Source organism: Coenobita brevimanus, chromosome 4, assembly GCF_032717465.1.
Source record: "Coenobita brevimanus isolate Jiangsu-jjx chromosome 4, ASM3271746v2, whole genome shotgun sequence".
NCBI lineage: Eukaryota > Metazoa > Arthropoda > Malacostraca > Decapoda > Coenobitidae > Coenobita > Coenobita brevimanus.
In genome coordinates this window covers 36,020,746-36,040,745 of record NC_136957.1, presented here as the reverse complement: position 1 = coordinate 36,040,745, position 20,000 = coordinate 36,020,746, and the positions used below count along the sequence as shown (strand labels likewise).

Below are 20,000 nucleotides of genomic sequence, written 5' to 3'. Positions count from 1 at the left end.
TAAAATAAGCACAATGACAAAAAGCGACAATCTTCCAAGGCCTGCAGCGAAATTATTGATATATAAGACGATGCAAAAACAGACACGTCAAATCAACTCAAATTTTCAAACTGAGCAAATTTGTCTATAAGAAAAACGCTTATAGTTCTACAGGTGCAGATATTACAACTTTCCTTAAGAGAGAGAGAGAGAGAGAGAGAGAGAGAGAATCAGTAACAGTGATGCAGTGTTACCAGACCCGTGATGAGGGTAAAAGATATCAGATTACAGTATTATATTACCCTTTATTACCTTTAGCATCTTACCTATAGCATCCTCTCTCTCTCTCTCTCTCTCTCTCTCTCTCTCTCTCTCTCTCTCACCCCTTCCTCCCTTTGTTCCCTCTTCCATACCACAGCCACGCCCTGTTTGGTAATTGTCCTCTCTCTCTCTCTCTCTCCCTCTCTCTCTCTCAAACTTATAGAGCAAAATTCCCAAGTAATATTAAGGCCGAAAAAATGAACCAATAAAGCCTTTTAAATAAGCATAAAATTGAATAATACATCCATAAAAATTAAACCAATAAATAAATCCTTTCTATCTATCTATCTATTGCCAGACGCCTTAATCCCGTAAGGGGTGGCCACAAACAAATCGCCTCCACGTCGCTCTGTCCCCTGCCATGTCACTGCCCTGCTCCCAGCTCACACCCCCCTCTCTCATATACCTCTCCACTCCATCCCTTCATCTCATCCTCGGCCTCCCCCTCCTTCTGATAATACAAACTTTAATACAACTCAATATCAATAAATAAATAAAAGAAATAATTACGTTTATTTATTTACTGCGGATTCGGTGATGATTCTATTCTTTTTCTGGACATTATTATTTTTCTATTATAAGTATTTATTTCCTTCGTTATTTTTTTTATTATCGTTTCCCCTTCTTACTCCCGTTTTTTATGTCTTCCTACTTCCCGTTTTCTTTCCTCCCCCCTTCCTCTTCCCTCGCTTCTTGATCCCCCCCTCCCTTCCTCCTCTCCCCACTTCCACTACTCTCCCCTCCTGATCTCCCCTCTCATCCTTCCTCCTCACCTCCTTCCCTCCCCCTTCTTCCTTTCCTTCTTCCCTCCCCCCTTCCTCCCCCTTCCCTTCTCTCCCCCTTACTTCCGTCTCTTATCCCTCTCCCTCTCCCTCTTCCTTGGACACACACACACACACACACACACACACACATATATATATATATATAGATAGATAGATAGATAGATTGATAGATATATATATATATATATAGATAGATATAGATATAGATATATATAATATATATATATATATATATATGTAAATATATATATATATATATATATATATATATATATATATATATATATATATATATATATATACATATATATATATACATATACATATATATGTAAATACATATACAGTATATGTATATATATATATATATATATATATATATATATATATATATAAAAGAAAGTCACAGGATTAAAGCAAATAAAAAAGAAAGACACGGGAATAAAAGCTAATAAAAAAAACAGTTAATAAAATCGTCTGTGGGAGAGAGAATACAAAATACGTCATCACGGTGAAAGGGTTAACTTCCGGCTTCCCCCCCTCCCCCCTCCCTTCCGGTGGTGGGGTCGGCAGCGCGTGCGTCCCCAATCATCCTGACACGGGTTCGTCCCCTGTGTTTTCAGAGGTTTAGGCTTACACGAGTTGCTGGTTCCCTCGATGACATGTTTACAGGCTCGTTCTCTCTCTCTCTCTCTCTCTCTCTCTCTCTCTCTCTCTCTCTCTCTCTCTCTCTCTCTCACACACACACACACACACACACACACACACACACACAGCCACTCCAACAGCACAAATTTCCACATACCCTTCTCAACCCACATTCAAATTATTACTACTGTTACTACTACTACTACTAATAATAATAATAATAATGAATATGATCGAAATCTTTCCCAACGACACCATATGTAGTTAAATTAAAATGTTTTTGCTTCACCCCTGACTGTCTGAGCAAACCCGTCGACCACAGGTAAATAACAGGTTAAAACACAGTACATATAACGTGTGGGAAACAGGCACCCCTTTTGGTAGACAGAAGCTAGCCAGGATTAGGGTTTTTCCGAGGGCAAGGTGTAAGAGGAAGTTTGACGCCTGGGTGGATGCCGCAGATGCTTCGTGTGTGCTCCTCGTCAGTGCCAGGGTTAATTCGGATCTTAACTCACGATTATGGCTCACAGAACTTCACGACACCACGAATCCACGACTTACGGTAGTATTAAAGTTATGGGGGTGATTCAGTGACGTTAGATTACACACACACACACACACACACACACACACACACTCCCTCTCTCTCACATACACACACACACCTTCTCTCTCTCTCTCTTACACACACACACACATTCTCTCTCTCTCTCTTACACACACACACACATTCTCTCTCTCTCTCTTACACACACACACACACACAAGCCGGCCGCTGTAATTCATTCACTAATTCAGTCAGTCCATTCCTCATCTTTCCTCTTCCTTCCCGATTTAATTTCCTCCCTCCCTCCCTTCTCTCCTTGCTTCCCACCCTCCCTCACCCCTTCTCCTTTCCTCCTTCCTTCTCCCTCTCCTACCCTATTCGCCATCCCTCCCTCTTTCTCTCTCCCATCCCCTCCTCGTCTCCCCCTCCCTTCCCTCTTCCCCTACCTCTCCCCTCCCTCCTCTTTTTCTCCTATCAACCCCTTCCTCTCCTTCCCTTCCTCTTCCCTCCTCCACTTCCTTGTTCTTCCTCTCTCTCTCTCTCTCTCTCTCTCTCTCTCCTATCCTATCCTTCCTTGTCCAAGCAAGTCCCCTTTCTCTTCCCCCACCTTCCCTCTCCTTCTCCCCCATCCTCCCTCCCTCCCCTCCCTCATCCTCTCTCCCTCCCCTCCCTCTCCTTCTCCCCCATCCTCCCTCCCTCCCCTTCTCCCCCATCCTCCCTCCCTCCCCTCCCTCTCCTTCTCCCCCATCCTCCCTCCCTCCCCTCCCCTCCCTCACTTCCGGCCCCTCCCTTTCATTAACAGATCGGGAGTGAGATAAACGATAAAAAAATATAATAAAGATAAACACAACAGTAAAGTCATAACGCAAATTCTCATGTTTTCAATTGTTTCTTTATTTCCGATCCTTATATTCACTTTAGGAGACTTTACTACATGCTATGAGTGGATGGCTTCTCTCTTAAGTTTTCAGTTCTTTATTTACGATCGTTATATTCACTTTAGGAGACTTTACTACATGCTATGAGTGGATGGCTTCTCTCTGGTTTCCAATTCTGTTTATTTTCGATCGCTATATTCACTTTTACGAGACTTTACTACATGCTATGAGTGGATGGCTTCTCTTAAGTTTTCAGTTCTTTATTTACGATCGTTATATTCACTTTAGGAGACTTTACTACATGCTATGAGTGGATGGCTTCTCTCTGGTTTCCAATTCTGTTTATTTTCGACCGCTATATTCACTTTAGGAGACTACTACATGCTATGAGCGGATGGCTTCACTCTTAAGTTTTCAGTTCTTTATTTACGATCGTTATATTCACTTTATGAGACTTTACTACATCCAATGAGTGGATGGCTTCTCTCCTAAGTTTTCAATTGTTTCTTTATTTCCGATCGCTATATGAACTTTAGGAGACTTTACTACATGCAATGAGTGGATGGCTTCTTTCTAGTTTTCAGTTGCTTATTTCCGATCGCTATATTCACTTTAAGAGACTTTACTACATGCTATGAGTGGATGGCTTTACTGTCTGGCTATACAAACGTCCCTCAGCTCCCTCCCTGTCCCCCAAAAGGAGGATGGTGGACTGCAGAGGTGTAAATTGCAGCCAGCAGTCCACTGGGTTCACACTAACAGAAATAAACCTAAAACACAATACAGACAAACACAATTCAAACAATAAAACACAATACCCCCCCAAACCATCATTACAAGGAAGGTCATAAAAATAATATTGTTTGGAGGCTGCATGTGTGAAAGAAATAAGTGTGTGTGTGTGTGTGTGTGTGTGTGTGTGTGTGTGTGTGTGTGTGTGTGTAAGTACTTCTCTCACTGTATACAATTTAATGGCTTTAGTAGGGATGATATACCTATGATAAAAAATAATCAAATATTGTGGAAGATGAGGAAAATCTCTCTCTCTCTCTCTCTCTCTCTCTCTCTCTCTCTCTATCTATCTATCTATCTATCTATCTCTCTCTCTCTCTCTCTCATGCACACAAACACACACGCTGCCACAAGCACAAATAAACTGACGCTTTACTCATACACACACACACACACACACACACACACACACACACACACACACACACACATACGCACTTACACACACACACACACACACACACACACACACACACATTCATGGACAAGGAAATAGCTCCCTCACACGAACGCTTAATCTAAAAGCATATACACACGAGAAAAAAAATTCCCTCTCTCTCTCTCTCTCTCTCTCTCTCTCCCTCTAAATATCCTCACCATCAAAGCGAAAAATAATTAATACACTAAATACGAAAAAAAATAATTAATTAATGCCTTCAATAGGGAAAATAAAAGTACCTAATATAAAAAAAAAGAATTGTAAAGTCAGTATATAATCATGCCATGAATAATAATAATAGAACGACAATAATAATGATAATAATAATGACAATAATAATAATAATAATAAAAATTAAAGGAATAGTAAAGTCGATATACAATCATGCCATAAATAATACTAACAGGAAGAACGACAATAATAATAATGATAATAATAATAATAATAATAATAATAATAATAATATACACTCACATATAGCCAATCCAAGTCACTCTCCTTCATGCACTCCCTCACCCATAGCTTTCTAAATTACATATGGTTCTCAGGCTTCCCCTCCGCCTTCTCCCACCCTTTTAAGATATCTGGTTATCCTTGTCACATTTTTTTCCCAGCGGGAAATAATGCCAAATCATTCTGTTAACGTGTGCGTAGGCTAGATATCCTTGTAACACATGCACATGAACACACACACACACACATTCGCACATACATGCATACACATACACAAACATGCATACATACACACACATACATACCTGCATAGCCTACAGATAAAGATATGCATACATACACACACACATACATACATGCATACACATACACACATGCATCCATACACACACACACACACACACACGCACTTACGAAGACACACTTTCTCATACACGTCAAGGTTCTGAACAACAGTATTGACTGATAATAATAATAATAATAATAATAATAATAATAATAATAATAATAATAATAATAACAGCAATAATAATAATAGTAGTAGTAATAATAATACCACCACAACTACCGGTACTACTACTACTACTATTACCACTACTACTACAACTACTACTATTACTACCACTTCTACTACTACTACTACTACTATCATTTTCCCATATATATTAAAATTTTTGAAACACCCTGTAGAGGCCACAAAAATTCTCACACGTGTATAGAATCGCCAGGTAAAATTAATTAGTCTAAAAGCACGTCCTTGGGCTGAAGAGGAGAGAGAGAGAGAGAGAGAAGAGGAGAGGGAGGAAGGGGAGGGGAGAAGAGAACGGGTGAGAGAAGGAGGGAAAGGGAGAGAGAGAGACAGAGAGAGAGAGAGGAGGCAAGGCAGGGAGGAGGGAGGAAGGTTAGGGAGTGGATTAATCACAGGGGGAGGGAGGGGGAGGGAGGGGGAGAGAGAGAGAATGAGGGAAGAGGGAGAGAAGAAGAGGGTGGATAAACACACACACACACACACACACACACACACACTAAGAGGAGGGGGGGAGGAGACGAGACGAGTAAAGGATGAGGGAGGGAGGGAGGGAGGGAGGGAGGGAGGAAGGAAGGGAGGGAGAGAGGGAGGAAAGGGGGGGAGGGGGAGACGTGTGGCCATGGGCGTGTTCACGTAAGGTTAAAAGTTCACTGCCGCCTACATACCCCCCCCCCGTGTGTGTGTGTGTGTGTGTGTGAGGGGGCTAATTTCTCTTGTCATTCTCTTCAACTTAATCTCTCTCTCTCTCTCTCTCTCTCTCTCTCTCTCTCTCCCTGACACTGGGAAGCTCTGTTCTGAGGTTCTTAATGCTTCCTCACACACACACACACACACACACAGGAAAGTTAAAAAGCAAAGGAGGAGGAACAGAAGGAAGATGAAGTACAGTGTGTGTGTGTGTGTGTGTGTGTGTGTGTGTGTGTGTGTGTGTGTGTGTGTGTGTGTGTGTGTGTACTGAGGACTTGCGTTTGCCTGACGGGCCCGATCTCATCTCCACTGCATCTCCCAAACGAAAGACGAGTACCAAATCACCGGAGCCACCGATTCTCCACCTCGCAATAAAATGTTTCCAGATTTTTCTCCCCTTTCTCCCCCTTCCTACCTCGTTTATCTCCCCTTCCCTTCCTCCCCTCCCTCCATTCTTCCTCTCCCTTCTTCCTCCTATCCCTCCCCTAGTCATTTTATTTTTCCTTTCCCCTCCCTTCATCGCCCTGTTTTCACTGTCCCCCACTACCCTTCATTTTTCTCCCCTCCCTCTTCCCTCCCCTCCCCCACTCTGTGTCCCGAATTTCTCTCCCCTCCCCAATATTTCCCTTCCCTCCCCCTCCGTCTCTCCACTCCCCTCCCCTTCCCTGCATAGGCCTATTTCCTTACCCCTTCTCGCTCATATATCCCTTTCATTTCCTTCCTCCCTCCCTCTCCTACTCCTCCCTCCCCTCCTCCCTTTCTTCCACACCCTCCCCTTTACTCTCCCCTCTCCTGTCTCCCCTTCTGTTCTCCCCTCTCCCTATTCCAACCCCACACCCCTTTCCTCTCCCTCCATTCCTCCCTTATTTCCTCCAATCTTCTCTCCTCCCCCCACTGCCACCCTTTATCCTCCCTTCCCCTGCATCTCCTCCCCTTCTTTCTCCCTCTATTTCCCTCCCCCGTTCTACTCCCTCGTCATACTCCCCTTCCCTCTCTCTTCTTCTCCCTTCCTCTCTTACCCCCTTCCACTGTTTCCCCCTCCCTTCCCCTTACTCTTTTCCTCTCCCCTCCCCCCTCGCCTACACCTGCATCTCTCCCCCCTCCCCCCCTCGTCTACCCTACGGCTTCCCCTCCCCCTCCCCCTCCCCCTCCCTCGCCCACACTGCTCCTCTGATGGTCACACTTTCACCTCTGCTCGGGGACAGCTGTGTGTGTGTGTGTGTGTGTGTGTGTGTGTGTGTGTGTGTGTGTGTGTGTGTGTGTGTGTGTGTGTGATCACCTCTGCTCGGGGACAGCTGTGTGTGTGTGTGTGTGTGTGTGTGATCACCTCTGCTCGGGGACAGCTGTGTGTGTGTGTGTGTGTGTGTGTGTGTGTGTGTGTGTGTGTGTGTGTGTGTGTGTGTGTGTGTGTGTGTGCGTGATCACCTCTGCTCGGGGACAGCTCTGTGTGTGTGTGTGTGTGTGTGTGTGTGTGTGTGTGTGTGTGTGTGTGTGCGTGATCACCTCTGCTCGGGGACAGCTGTGTGTGTGTGTGTGTGTGTGTGTGTGTGTGTGTGTGTGTGTGTGTGTGTGTGTGTGTGTGTGTGTGTGTGTGTGTGTGTGTGTGTGTGTGTGTGTGTGTGTGTGTGCGTGATCACCTCTGCTCGGGGACAGCTGTGTGTGTGTGTGTGTGTGTGTGTGTGATATACATACATAAATAGACAGGTCAGCTATAAACGAGATAAAAACAAAATATTATCATTTATTAAAAACAATAATAAAAATAATAATAAGAAGAAAAAAAAAGGAGGAGGAGGAGGAGGAGGAGGAGAAGACGAAGAAGAAGAAGAAGAAGGAGGAGGAGGAGGAGGAGGAGGAAGAGATGTATTCCTTGCATACCATGATAAATATCCATAATCCCTCTCAGTTTTCATCTAATGGCCAAGTGTAGTCAGATTGGAGACCTGATATGACTAGTAACCAAGGAGACTCATTCCTACCTTATCAAATTTCATGTACGACTTAGTATTCAAGTTGTGAGTGGCACAGTTCCGACACACACGCACGCGCACACACACACACAAACATACACACACACATACATATCACCACAAACAAACAAACACACACACACACACACACACACACACACACACACACACACACACACACACTGGCTTACGTCCCATATCCACGCACACCTTCCCTCTTCACCACAACTGCTTACCTTTCCTTATTCTTACTATCTCCACAGGACTTTACGCATTTCATAAAACATCCTTCAGAGAGAGAGAGAGAGAGAGAGAGAAACACACTAATCAACCTTTCTGTGCAATTACCTCCTTTATTACGGTCCATTTTTATTAATAAGGTTATCGTATTTAGTTTAGTAATATTCCCGTTGAAAAGGAAGTCAATATTTGCTTTATGTTTGGCGGGGGACAGGGTGACGTGGAGGCGATTTGTTTGTGGCCACCCCGTATAAGGGATTAAGGTGTCAGGCAACAGATAGATAGACAGATGTTTGGAGCATTGCGGTGTGGATGTGGATGTGATAGGAAGCGTTAGGAGAAACACACTGAGGTGGTTTGGCCATGTGGAGAGGATGGAGAGCGAGAGACTGACGAGGAGAGTGTATGTGCGTGAAGTGGAGGGGGGAAAGGGAGGGGAAGGCGAAGGATGAGATGGAGGGATGGAGTGGAGAGGTGTTTGAGAGAGGGGGGTGTGAGCTGGAAGCAGGGCAGTGAAATGGCGGAGGACAGGGTGACATGGAGGCGATTTGTTTGTGGCCACCCATTACAGGATTAAGGCGTCTGGCAATAGATAAACAGACAGACGTTAGACTTTGTGGGGGGGAGGGAGACTAATACTGTTGTTGTTTTTGTTGCTGCTGTTGCTGTTCTCAGGATAATCTGAAACGCGAGCCTTGTAGACTGCAGGCTGAAATTGTCCTAATCCCGCATTTCATCACCCTTGCTTTGAGAGGCAGTGAGAAAGTGGAGGGATGTTTGCATAACCGGGCAGAACCGCCTGGATTATGTCAATGCCACGACGTGAAGGCGTCCAGCGGTATTCTCGTCGGTTAATGAAGCTCCCTAACACCTTCTCCTAAGCGAATCATTTTACTTATTACATCTTCCCGTCCACCTCTATTCACATCATTACAATATGGCCATACTCTGCATCAACAACGTACAAAAGGATATTAACCTGCCATATCCATAAATAAATGATGAAGCTCCCTAACACCTTTTCCTAAGTGAATTATTTTACTTACCGGTATTACATCTTCCTGTCCACCTCTGTACTATTTACATCATTATAACATCGCCATACTCCGCATCAACAACGTACAAAAGGATATTAACTAGCCATATCCATGAATAAATCGCTAAGGAAGAGGTGTTAGGGAGCTAAGCGAAGGAATGAAGCTTGTTTTAGAGTTTAGTGATCGGAGGGAGAAGGAGACCGAGAAATATTGGAGGATACGAAAGGATATACACAGACTCGTATTCCCGTCGGTTAAGGAAGCTCCGTAACACCTCTTCCTTAGCGATTTATTTTTGGATATGGGTGGCTATTATCCTTCTGTGTGGTATTTATCCAGATTATGTCAATATTGGAAGGATTTATGTTATACAGAAGAGGACAGAACGGTGTAATAAGCAAAATAAATCGCTTAGAAACAGGTGTTAGGGAGAGACAAGAATTCGGACGTGTACATGAGACTGGGGATGACTGGAAGACGAAGGAGAGGTGGGCCAAGGGCGAGGAGGAGACCGAGGACGAGAATGTGTATGTAGTGAGGATGTAGGGAGATGTAGACCAAGATCAAGGCTGGAGAGTGAAAGGCCATGTGGTATACGGTACCGGTGTGTGCCAGGAGGTGGCTGGGAGGAGAGGCAGACCGAGAATGAGGTGAAAGGACAGGTATTAATATCTGAGAAAGAGTGGATGGCTGGAAGGAGAGGTAGACCAAGAATGAGATGGAGTGGATGGTTGGAAGGAGAGGTAGACTAAGAATGAGGTGGAGTGGATGGATGGGTGGATGGATGGTTGGAAGGAGAGGTAGACTAAGAATGAGGTGGAGTGGATGGATGGATGAATGGATGGTCGTTTGGCCAAGGGAGTGAAAATGCAGAGTGAAAGTGAATGTGGATAGTTTCAGAGAAGGCATACCACGAACTGTGTAGAAGGAGAGAAAAGAACGACTCTCTCTCTCTCTCTCTCTCTCAACTAGGCATTCACTTCTGCTGATCTTTGAGCTTATACCAAACTCTCTCTCTTTCTCTCTCTCTCTCTCTCTCTCTCTCTCTCTCTCTCTCTCTCTCTCTCAACTAGGCATTCACTTCTGCTGATCTTTGAGCTTATACCAAACTCTCTCTCTCTCTCTCTCTCTCTCTCTCTCTCTCTCTCCCTTGGCACAGCATCAGGGCCGCACCAACTCCTCTTATCACTGTTGTTTCTGCGGCCACACTCCTCTGGATATTTTCTTCTATTATTTCAATGCTGGAGTTTGACTGAACCCTTTTAAGTTACCGGTACGCGCTGCCTATTTTCTTGTTCTTCTTACACACACACACACACACACACACACACACACACACACACACACACACACACACACAGATAGGAAGATAATTGGGAAAATACATCACGAAAGATACAAAAGAAAGATAGATACACAGATAGATAGGTGGATAAAATACTGACACGAAGGAATCGACAGACAGACAGACAGATAGACACTGATGGAGATAGATGTAGATAGACATACATACTGACAGACAGACAGACTGATAGATAGATAGATGGATACATAGATTGACGGATAGATAGACAGATATAGGTAGATAGACAGATAGAGAGACAGACTGACGGACAGACAGGTAGGGATAGGTAGGTAGGTAGGTATAGATAGATAGACAGATAGATAGACAGACATAGACAGACTGATGCATAAATAGATAGAAAGTTATGTAGATAGATAGGTACGGTAGGTAGGTAGGTAGAGATAGACAGATGGGTAGATAGACAGAGAAAGACAGATAGATAGACAGACAGAAACAGACAAACAGATAGACAGGGTAGGCTCCGAGGCTCTTAGATATGATGAATAGTATAAATAATAAAAAGAATCTGTCAGTTCAAGTGGAGGGAGTCAAGTGGGCGAGAGAGAGAGAGAGAGAGAGAGAGAGAGAGAGAGAGAGAACCATACATCACCACATACGTAACTCCGCCTACTTACAAACATCACCACGTAAGTAAATCCTTCCTTCCCTACTTACAGGCACTTTCAATAGACATGACCCACCTACTGACAATCATCCGTAAGTACCCGGTACATCCTACCTACTTACAAATCTTCGTAAGTAAATATACCTTCAATATAATCTTCCCTATACTCCTCTCACCTCAACTTGGCTCAGATTTTCGTCGTATTGCAGCTTATTTCACGTCGCTCAGTTTAAAAGACAATGCAACGGCTCTACATCCTTCCCATAGCACTTCTTCGTGACTAGCATTCATTCGCGTCAATATACCGTTACGACTGAGCAATGAAGTTGGAGTGAAGGCAATTTCACGGCGATTAAAACTGAACCAAGCGTAAGTAAATGCTACCTACTTACACTCCCCGTAAGTACCACCCATACAAGGTCAATAAAGGAATAAAGGGTACTAACACCACCGTAAGTACCACCCACACAAGGTCAATAAAGCCTACTAACACAAGTAAGTACTAACACTCCCGTAAGTACCACCCACACACAGTCAATAAAGCCTACTAACACCCCCGTAAGTACCACCAACACTAGGTCAATAATGCATACTAACACCCCCGTAAGTACCACCCACACAAGGTCAATAAAGCCTACTAACACAAGTAAGTACTAACACTCCCGTAAGTACCACCCACACACAGTCAATAAAGCCTACTAACACCCCCGTAAGTACCACCAACACTAGGTCAATAATGCATACTAACACCCCCGAAAGTACCACCCACACAAGGTCAATAAAGCCTACTAACACCACCGTAAGTACCACCCAGTCAATAAAGCCTACTAACACCTGTAAGTACTAACACTCCCGTAAGTACCACCCACACAAAAGGTCAATAAAGCCTACTAACACCTGTAAGTACTAACACTCCCGTAAGTACCACCCACACAAAAGGTCAATAAAGCCTACTAACACCCCCGCAAGTACTATACAAGGTCAATAAAGCCTACTAACACCCCCGTAAGTACACCTACACCCTACTTCCACCCATACTTCCAGGCCTAATCCACCCAGCAACCCGGATTTAAGCTGTGTGGGGCTGGATATGGTCAGGTTCCTATATACGGGTTGAGTAAGGTGGGGTGGAGTAATAAGCTAGGGATAGTGGAGAGCAGGAAGGTTTAGAGGAGGAGGAGGAGGAGGAGGAGGAGGAGAGGGATTTAACTGAGAAGGAGGAGGAGGAAGGAAGAAGGGAGAAGGGAGGAAGAAGGAAGGAAGAATGGAAGACATGAAAGGATGGGAAAGAAATGAATAGTTAGTGACAAACGGAACTATAATTTGAGAGAGAGAGAGAGAGAGAGAGAGAGAGAGAGAGAGAGAGAGAGAGAGAGAAGGTTACAGTACACCCAGACTACACACCACCTGTTCACTCTCACCACATACACCTACCCTTCCAACACAAGGGGATATATACCCACAAAATAATAATAGTAATAATAATAATAATAATTCGTTATCCCTGGGAGCGAGCGATGAGTTTTGAAATAATTCGTAAAAGTGAAACAGTGTCCATTTAGTACCATTGGCAGTCCAGAATACTTTGTACGGGTGTCATATTTTATCGTACTACAAGGGTGACGAATGTGTGTGTGTGTGTGTGTGTGTGTGTGTGTGTGTGTGTGTGTGTGTGTGTGTGTGTGTAACCTTGCCTACAATAGTTCGCTTAGTATTTCACCGCCTATACTTCTCACTTTCCTCCGCTGGCCATTATTCTTCTCACTTTCCTCTGCTTGCTACTTTCTCCTCTCACTTTCCTCTGCTGCCTGTCTCTCTTCTCACTTTCCTTTGCTGCCTACTTCTCTCCTCACTTTCCTCTGCTGGCTACTTCTCTCACTTTCCTCTGCTGGCTACTATTTCTATGCTGAGAGAGGCTTGGTATGTTTCTCTGGCCGTAGATGATTCTGATATGATGCGTCAGGGAGGAAAGTGACGGACATGCCCTACATAGGCGAGTGTGAAGGAGAGAGAGAGAGGTTTGGTATGCTTCTCTGGCCATAGGTAATTCTCTCTATGATGCGTCAGGAAGGATTGTTCTTTTTTTATGCATGGAAGAAAGAACCAAAGGCCAGAAGCAAGCAACTGTTCCAAGAAAAAATAAATAAATAACAAAATGACAACAGACACGCACTAAATATAAACCAGAATGAGGATAAGTGGGTTACATTTTCCTGCCAATAAAATCCAGATAATCCTCTTTGATATGATGCGTCAGGGAGGAAAGTGACTGACAGGCTTTAGGTGTGAAATGGAGAGGGATTTACTGTATCTGTCTACTAAAGTCTCTCTCTGATATGATGCGTCAGGGAGAAAGTGACTGACAGGCTTTAGGTGTGATGTGGAGAAGGATTCACTGTTTCTCTATCTACTGATGTCTCTCTGCTATGATGCGTAAGGGAGGAAAGTGACTGACAGGCTTTAGGTGTGATGTGGAGAAAGATTTACTGTTTGTCTACTAATGTCTCTTTGATATGATGCGTAAGGGAGGAAAGTGACTGACAGGCTTTAGGTGTGATGTGGAGAAGGATTCACTGTTTCTCTGTCTACTGATGTCTTTCTTTGATATGATGCGTTAGGGAGGAAGACAAGAGGCATGCTATATTTGCCTATTCATGACTCTCTTTGATATGATGCGTCAGGGAGGATGATTAGAGGCATGCCATATATATTTCTCTGTCTACTGCTGTCTCTCTTTGATATGATGCTTGAGGGAGGAAGGTGATGGACAGGGGGTAGGTGTGAAGAGAGAGGCATGCTATTCTCCTGTCCATGCTTCTCTTTGGTATGATGCGTCAGGAAGATAAGAGGTACCGGTATGCCTGAAGTGTGAAGTGGAGAGAGGCTTGATATGTTTCTCTGCTTAGGCTATAATATCTTTGTCTTTTATATGATACGTTAGAAAGGAATATGACGGATATGCTCTAAACGTGAAATGGAGAGAGGCTTCCTATATTTCTGCCTCTATCTATCAATTGCCAGACGCCTTAATCCCGTAAGGGGTGGCCAGAAACAAATCGCCTCCATGTCGCTCTGTCTCCCCGCCATTTCACTGCCCATAAATAATTCTCTCTCATATGATGCGTTGGGCTGGAATATGACGGATATGCTCTAAACGTGAAACAGTGAAAGGCATGGTATATTTCTTTGCACATAAATGATTCTCTCTGATATGATGCGTAAGGAAGGGAAGTGACAGTATGCTCTGTGAAATAGAGAGAGACATGGTATACGGTACTCCTTTGCCCATAAATAATTCTCTCTGATATAATGCGCTGGACAGGAAAGTGAAGTTCATTCCTTAAGCATATATAAGACGCAGTAAAGCAGAACGTGAACCCTGTTGATACTCCGCAGTGGCTCCACACATCCGCGCTTTATTTTACCCCCACAATAGGAAAAACCCATGTTCGATTCTCCCGCCGGTCAGACTGGTGGATTCAGCTGGTTTTCCCCTTGTCCCTACTCACCCAACGGCACAAATGGGGAAATGGCTGGACCGAAACTAAAGGAGAATATTCTTGGCGATGATTAGGACTGGAATAATTAGTGGAAATTAACTGTCTGCCTAAATAACCTTCCTGTGGTAAATAAACAACAATTTAAATCTTTTCTGTATCTGATGCGGTGTCAAATAATAATAATAATAATAATGATAATAATAATAATAATAACAGTAATAATTATAAATAAAATCATAACAATAATAATAAAAATAAAATATATAATACCGTAATAATAATAATAATAATAATAATAATAATAATAATAATAATAACAATAATAAAATAATAATAATAATAATAATAATAATAATATTAATAATAACAATAATAATCCATTCATCCATCATCCAATCCTACATTGCCCCATGAGGAGCGTAGGAGCCCGGGGCTAGGCAGTTGGTCCCGACATATAAGATGAGAGTGAAATAATAATAATAATAATGATAATAATAATAATAATAATAATAATAATAATAAAAATAATAGTAATAAACACAAACCTATCATCCTGCCAAACATACTATTATTTGAATGTAAAAATAATTAACGCCTCAGCCTAAATACAGTACGATAACTTCTGCTTTTCCTCCTCCCTCTCCTCTTCTTCCTCCTCCTCCTCTTCTTCCCCTGCTACCCTCACACTTCATCCATCTTACAACTTTGAGACTTAAGAAATTAATCAGTGTAATGTGAGTGTGTGTGTGTGTGTGTGTGTGTGTGTGTGTGTGTGTGTGTGTGTGTGTGTGTGTGTGTGTGTACTGTATATGTGTGTGTGTGTGTGTGTGTGTGTGTGTGTGTGTGTGTGTGTGTGTGTGTGTGTGTGTGTGTGTGTGTGTGTGTGTGTGTGTGTGTGTGTGTGTGTGCCAACCCCTGACGATTTTATTCAGTGTAGGACTTACTGACGATTCCACAAGTAGCATAAAACCGTATGACACCAGCAAAAACAAACCAAAAAGAATGCTACCCGGATTTACACAGGAGTTTAATATTCTCCAGTGTCTACAACTACTACCCGTCTCCTCTACGGTATGCACGCTGCGTCCACACCAACACCTGCGGTCCACGAAGGTCTTGGAAAGCTTAATTAACTCGTATGATAGCGTAAAATACCTGGACAGTCAGACGCCGCTTTGGATTTTAAATAATTCTTGCTGCCAACGGATCTTTTAAAATTAACGAACGGAGATTTTGAAATACGAACAGATAAAAATAACGAACGGAGTTTTTCAATTACCGTACGAACAGATCTTTTAAAATTAACGAACAGAGATTTTGGAGTATGAACGGATATTGTAAAATTAACGAACAGAGATTTTGAACTATGAACTGATCTTTTAAAATTAACGAACAGAGATTTTGAACTATGAACGGATCTTTTAAAATTAACGAACAGAGATTTTGAAATATGAACTAATCTTTTAAAATTAACGAACGGAGATTTTGAAATATGAACAGATCTTTTAAAATTAACGAACAGAGATTATGAAATATGAAAGGATCTTTGAAAATTAACGAACGGAGATTTTGGAGTATGAATGGATCTTTTAAAATTAACGAACTGAGATTTTGAAATATAAATGGATCTTGTAAAATTAACGAACTGATTCTGAAATATGAACAGATAAAAATAACGAACAGAGATTTAGAATTACCGTATGAACAATCTTTTAAAATTAACGAACGGAGATTTTGAAATATGAACAGAAAAATAACGAACAGAGATTTTGAATTACCGTATGAACAGATTTTGTAAAATTAACGAACACAGATTTTGAACTATGAGCAGATCTTGTAAAATTAACGAACACAGATTTTGAACTATGAGCAGATCTTGTAAAATTAACGAACAGAGATTTTGAAATATGAACGGATCTTGTAAAATTAACGAACACAGATTTTGAAATATGAACAGAAAGGTCAAATTTAAACACCCGAAAAAAAAAAAAGTATACCTAAAACTCATACGTGCTAGTAACGTGTTTTAAAAGATTTGAATTTGAATGGATCAGAGCCAGACCGGTAATCTCATCCGTTACGAAAGCTCCCTGATACCGTTTCCTAAGCGATTTATTTTGCTTATTACACCTTACTATCCAAGCCTGTAAAAAATCCTTCTAATACCCGGTACCACCACAGTCTGCAACAATAACGTGCAATGGGATATTAACCAGCCAAATCCAAAATAAATCGCTAAGGAAGAGGAGTTAGGGAGCTTCCTTACCCGACGAGAGAGTCCCAGTGTCGAGCAAACCCCTTCAACCCGACGATGTATGTATATTCAGGTGCTGAGGAAAAAAAATAAATCGCTACGAAAGAGGGGTTAGGGAGTCTCCTTACACACTGATGTTTATTTACTTCCTGCAGCTGCCACGCCATGTTATTCAGCTGCAGGTAAAAAAAAAAATAAATCGCTAAGGAGAATGGGTTAAGTAGCCTTGGTAGCGAAAAATCCTGTAAAAACGTGGCTATAGATTACGTGGGCGGATTACCGGGGATTAACGCATTGGTCCAGCCGGATTTACACATACCTGACTGGGAAGATTCGTACACATATACAGGTTACACACACACACACACACACACACACAAATTGGCTACACACATACGCAGGTTACATACACAGGCTATACACACACATGGTTATACAGATACACACATACACAGGTTACCGTACATACATATACACACGTACACAGGTTACATACACAGGCTACATAAATATACACATACACAGGTTACATACACAGGCTATACACACACATGGTTATACAGATACACACGTACACAGGTTACCGTACATACAGATAGGCTACACAGGTTACACTACATAAATATACACATACGCAGGTTACATACACACGTACACAGGCTACACACACACATATACACAGGTTACATACACACACGTACACAGGTCACATACTCGTACAGATACACACGTACACAGGCTAACTAGCTACACGTACACAGATCAAGACCCTGACACAGATGACACACATACCACTACACACATACAGACTCATCCATACCTCTCTCTCTCTCTCTCTCTCTCTCTCTAAAATGAAAAATCCCGACAAATATCCAGCTTCCTTTAGGTGCGCAGTCTTGGCACAATCTGGGAGGCGACTTATTCTTTTTACTTATTTTAGAGACAATGTAATTCCTGTTCCTTAGCGACTTAATCTACGTATAGCAGACGATAACAGAGAGAGAGAGAGAGAGAGAGAGATTTAATCTACGTACAGCACGGCCCGTATTTTCGTCGGCTGAAGAAACTCCCTAACACCTTTTCCTAACCGATTTATTTTGCTTGTGACTCGTGTTGCTTGGAGTTAGAGAGGTGGGGTGTAGCCTTAAGTAACCTCTATACTAATAAGAAAACCCAATTATAACTCAGTAAATGCCTTTATTGTTGGGATAAATAAATAAAACAGTTATAAAGTAAAGAGGTCATATTTAACAAAGATGTGTTGGGGTATTTAATATTCGTCAAATGTAAATAAATATGAAAGTAAAGATAAATAGCTAATAAAGATAAACTAAGGGATACTGTCTAATTATAGCCTACACACACACACACACACACACACACACACACACACACACACACACACACACACGCACACATACACACACACGCATACAGACAGTTATAGCCAGATTATACTATCATAACAGAGAGAGAGAGACAGAGAGAGAGAGAGTGAGAATAACTAAGAAATGAAACGGAAATTACAACGGTGCTAAAAAAAAAATGAAGAGTAGGAGAGAGAGAGAGAGAGAGCAACGCGAGGTATTTCCCTTAAGGAGGATGGTGGTGGACTACAGGAAAGGAGCAACATCAGCCTGCAGTCCACTGGGTTCACGTTCACCTGAGCCTCGTACACTACAATAATGGCTGTGTGTGTGTGTGTGTGTGTGTGTGTGTGTGTGTGGTTGGCATTATATCCTCTCTAACTCTCGATATTTTATTTTCAAAGACACAGGTGTTTGGAGTGTGTGTGAGGGACGTGGTGGGGAGGGGGGAGGGAGACCGAGGATGAGGTGGAGAGTTGGAGGGGGAAGGGCGACCAAGGATGAGGTGGAGAGCTGGAAGGGGAAGGGAGACCAAGGATGAGGTGGAGAGCTGGAGGGGGAAGGGCGACCAAGGATGAGGTGGAGAGTGGAAGGGGAAGGGAGACCAAGGATGAGGTGGAGAGTTGGAGGGGGAAGGGCGACCAAGGATGAGGTGGAGAGTGGAAGGGGCATGGGAGACCAAGGATGAGGTGGACAGGAGGGGTAGGGGAGACGAAGGAGGTGGAGTGAGGGAGAGAGAAGAGGGAGACGGAGGATGAGATGGAGGGATGGGGTGGAGAGGCAGGCTATGAGAGAGATGATGTGAGTTGGAGACCGGGCAGCCTGATGGTGGAAGCGAGAATGATACGAAGGCAAATCGTCCGTGGGCACCCCTTCCAGGATTAAGGTGTGCGCCGCGACTATAGATTACGATGCTAATAACGAAGAAGTGCTATGGCGAAGATGTACTGTAGAGCCGTAGCATTACCTTTATCTGCCACTGAGCTACGTGAAATAAGCTGCAAAAGGACGAAAATCAAGACCAGGATAAGGTGAACAAATTATAGTCACGAAGAAGTGCTATGGATAAGATGTAGAATTTTTAGTAGTCTTATTCTGCCACTGAGCTACGGGATATAGTTACAAAATAGTCACGAAGAAGAGCTACGGAAAGGATGTAGAGCCTTAGTATTGTCTTTTTCTGCCACTGAGCTACGTAAAAATAAAACAGTTGCAAAATAGTCACGAAGAAGTGCTACGGAAAGGATGTAGGGCCTTAGTATTGTCTTCTTCTGCCAATGACCTACGTGAAATAAGCTGCAAATGGACGAAAATCTGAGCCAACTTAAAGTGAAGGGAATATCGGCTACACTGCGACGCTAGAGGCTTGGATCAATGGGTTGGTGGCTATCTCTGCGGTGTGTGTGTGTGTGTGTGTGTGTGTGTGTGTGTGTGTGTGTGTGTGTGTGTGTGTGTGTGTGTGTGTGTGTGTGTGTTTGTTTAACCTAGACTAGCACAGACCACCACTTATAGAGCAGGTGTGTGTGTGTGTGTGTGTGTGTGTGTGTGTGTGTGTGTGTGTGTGTGTGTGTGTGTGTTTAACCTAGACTAGCACAGACTACACC

The 20,000-nt window shown here is 42.9% G+C and overlaps 1 protein-coding gene across 1 annotated transcript in view; it reads right to left on the bottom strand.

Moving 5' to 3' along the window:
* LOC145396692 (uncharacterized) overlaps positions 1–20,000 on the bottom strand; it is a 129,988-nt gene that overhangs the window by 103,245 nt on the left and 6,743 nt on the right. The window lies entirely within an intron of this gene.